This window comes from Orycteropus afer, unplaced genomic scaffold, assembly GCF_000298275.1.
Source record: "Orycteropus afer afer isolate SDZICR_OR568_19922 unplaced genomic scaffold, OryAfe1.0 scaffold00263, whole genome shotgun sequence".
Classification (NCBI taxonomy): Eukaryota; Metazoa; Chordata; class Mammalia; order Tubulidentata; family Orycteropodidae; genus Orycteropus; species Orycteropus afer.
This window is the reverse complement of record NW_006921850.1, coordinates 992,772-996,533: the sequence shown is the minus strand read 5'-3', so window position 1 is coordinate 996,533 and position 3,762 is coordinate 992,772. Positions and strand designations below refer to the sequence as shown.

Below are 3,762 nucleotides of genomic sequence, written 5' to 3'. Positions count from 1 at the left end.
AACCCACCAGCCACTCCTCGGAAGGAAGGTTGGGCATTCCTACTTCCGTAGTGATACTGCCTCGGAAACCCAAGGAGGGGTCGCTATGAGTCGGGGCGACTCGATGGCAAATAACAACAACAACAACAACTTTGTAAATGGACAAATATTTATACCCCATAGGATCCTAATGGCCTAAAACAATTGTTCTCACAGTGTGATCCCAAGACCAGCAAGATCAGCATCTCCTGGAGCTAATGAGAAACGCAGATTCCCAGGTCCCACCCTAGACTTACTGAATGAGATACTCTGCTGGGAGGGGCCCAAGAGGGCTGAAGTAACAGAAATGGCTATGTCTATATCTACAGAAGAATAAGCAACTGACAAAACTGCCAAGCACCTTCAGGAGAAAGCAGTATCTGTGTGTTTTTAAACAAAGCAAGGTTACTGAAACAGAAATCCCTGCTTTTTATCCTCTCTTGACATGAGATGAATTATCATTTAATCAATGAAAATGCTTCAGGTAAAACACTATGATCTGGCTGCTAGTGCCACATTGCTTCTCAGATTTAGAGAAATGATGGAAAGCCCCACTTGCCTCCTCCCCAAATTAAAAGGTAACGATATAAATAAAGCTGAGCCCCAACAATGCATACCATAATGTCTCTGGTGTTTAAAATCAGTTACCGCCAGTCATTTCCAACTCAGAGTAGTATTGTGCTCCACAGGATTTTCAATGGCTGATTTCTCAGAAGTAGATCACCAGGCCTCTCTTCTAAGGCAACTCTGGGTGGACTCAAAGCTCCAGCGGCTAGCTACTAACCATTTGTACCTCTCACTTGGCAGACTCATTGGCACAGCACAACAGCCAGTAAGCTCTAGAAGGCATTGGGGACAGTGGCTTTTCTTTCCTCCCCAATAGTCCAGGAGTCATGCATAAAGCACTAGCCAAGCTGAGGCAGATGAGTCTCCCAGGTCAGAGTGGGAGCCATAACTGGGAATGTTCGCATTTTGAAATGTGTTTTTTCTCCTCACCCTCAACTGTTCACATTCCTCATCACCTTCAGTCAAGGATACCAGGCAAAGTTTATACTTGTAGAAGTACTTAGGGGTCTCTCCTGGTGTTTACAACTTTTAGAAGTGCTTTGATTCTTTTTTTCCCCACCATGAAGGACTGTTTTCTGTGAACAAACTCCAAAAATAAACATTTTAAGAGAAAGAATACTTCTGGATCCCATCCCGGCTTTAGCCCTCAACTGTGTGTCACATATTCTCTACTTCAGCTGCTTCATCTACTAAGTAGAGATGTGCTCAGCTAAGTCCACAGGCATCTAGGCAAGCAAGCTCTCTATCTAAGAACTCCAAGCCTTCAGATTGTAGGGTCCAGGGGAAAGCAACCTGGGTAAGGGCATTATCACCACAAACTACTTCAACTGAGAGTTGATGTAGCTGAAAGAAAGAGAAGCTGGGTAGAAACAGGTACGAAGGGATGGCATACATGGAGCTTAAAATGGCTTGGGTCTGGTGCCAGGGCAATTGGCAGATAAGGGTTAAGATCATTTGGCTCAAAGACAGCTATCCCTTGGTAGCATCTGAGCATTCCAGAAGAGGGCTTTTCTAACTGGTTCATTCTGGTTTGACCCCATGATATGAATTTGCATTTCCACCCAGATATACTGAATCAGAATCTAAATTTTAACAAATTTTTATACATAAAAATCATCTGGGGCTCTTGTTAAAATGTAGATTCAGGTTCAATATATCTGGGATGAAAATGCAGAGGATCAAGCATGAATGAACCAATTGGAAGCCCTGGTCCAGACCTATAATTTACTCTTGCACTGGTAAACATGCAATTCTCTCTTTCCAAAAAACTCAAAACTCAGGACCAAACCAAACTCACTGCCATTGAGTGGATTCTGACTCATAGTGACCCCACTGGGCTTCCAAGGCTGTTAAATCTTTATGGAAGTAGATCACCCCATCTTATTTCCATGGAGCAACTGCTGGGTTTGAACTGCTGATCTTCTGGTTAGCAGCCAAATGCTTTATCCACTACACCACCAGAGCTCCTTTCCTCTTCAAAAGGGACTATTAAATCACAATTGAAGTCCTAGTTTGCTGAATTCACCATTACATACAGGTAACAGATGAGGGAAAACATTAGTTAAAAGCTTTGTGCTGGTTGAGAAATGCTGTCAAAAAGGGATGACAAATTGTGACTTGCAGCTGTATTGCAACTGAGTTTTCATTTTATGACTCTTCTTATGACACATTATCAATAATTGATATTTATATACTATCAAAGGATGTGATTATAATTATGATATTGCACATAGTAATTTTATTTATGTATTCAGTCTAACAGTACTACACTAGCACCTTTTATAAAATATAAACACTATTTCAGACCCTGAGGACAGTGGCACAAAATGTTACTGGTGTGACTTTTGTGGGACCTTTTAAAACAAAGATGTGGCTTAAATGGTATCAAGGCAGCTCTAGAAGAAGGCAAGAGACAATGAGATAAACAAGTCTCTAGAAGAGATGTTCCATAGGCTCCCCATGGGGAGCTGTGGGTGGGCCCATGCACCCAGGTATCTTAAAAAGCAGTGGAACTGACTTTTCCATTGGCTGACTCATATAAATGGGTATGACCCTGCTAAAAGGCAAAAGCCAAGCTCTGATGGCATTAGGCATTTGACTGTTAACCAGAAGGCTGGCAGCTCAAACCCACCAGCCACTCCTCTGAAGGAAGATTAGGTAATCTTTTCTGTAGAGATATCTCGAAAACTCAAGAGGGGTTGCTATGAGTTGAATGGACTTGATGGCCGAGTTATTTTTTGGTATTCTCCTACAGGAGTCCCTGGATGGTAACTGGTTAAGTATTTGGCTTCTAATTGAAAGGTTGGAGATTTAAATCTACTCAGAGGTGCCTTGGAAGAAAGGCCTGACAACCTATTTCCCAAAGATCACACCACTGAAAACCCTATGAAGCACAATTTGATCCTGACACACATGAAGTCCCCATGAGTAGGAATCAATATGACAATTACTTTATTATTCTCCTATAAGAATATATAATAAAGAGGTAACTGAAGGTGCCAACATGAATTCCTATATAAAGACTCACTGAAGTGCTGATGAAGTAACTAAAGAATTGGAAGCAAGATGTGCCCAACAATCAGGAGTTGGTACAATAAATTATATACAGTCTATCTGTTTGGTAGAATAAAATGGCTAAATGTTTTTTCCCAAGGAAATACCATGACATGAAAAAGTCCTTAATAAAATTAGGCAGGAAAACCAGGAACTTATAGCAAAAATCTACATTTATCTAGAAGAAAATGAACCTAAATACATTAGTGGTTATGTCAGAGTGATAACATTTATATGATTATAGGCAGTTCCTGGGTTACAAATGAGATCAGATCCTAATTGTGTCTTTAAGAATTTGTAGGTAAGTTGGATCAGTCACATAAGGTTCTTATTTAGCTTTACAGTGAAGGTGATCATGATGAACAACAATCCATTGTAGTGGGCTTGTTAGTGCAATCATTTAAGTGAGGACAAATTTACATAATATTAAAAGGCAAGTAGGAGTCATCTATAAGGATGGTAGTAACCTGGGGACTGTTGTATTAAAAATTTACGTTTCACAGTTTTCACTATTTTCCCGTAATAAGCATGTACTATTCTTAATCTTAATCTTAGGAGCTCTGGTAGCATAGTGGCTAAAGCACTTGACTGCTAACCAGAAGGCTGGCGGTTCAAACCCACCGG

At 40.7% G+C, this 3,762-nt stretch overlaps 1 protein-coding gene across 1 annotated transcript in view; it reads right to left on the bottom strand.

Moving 5' to 3' along the window:
- Positions 1–3,762, bottom strand: part of AMPH (amphiphysin) — a 390,964-nt gene that overhangs the window by 68,534 nt on the left and 318,668 nt on the right. The window lies entirely within an intron of this gene.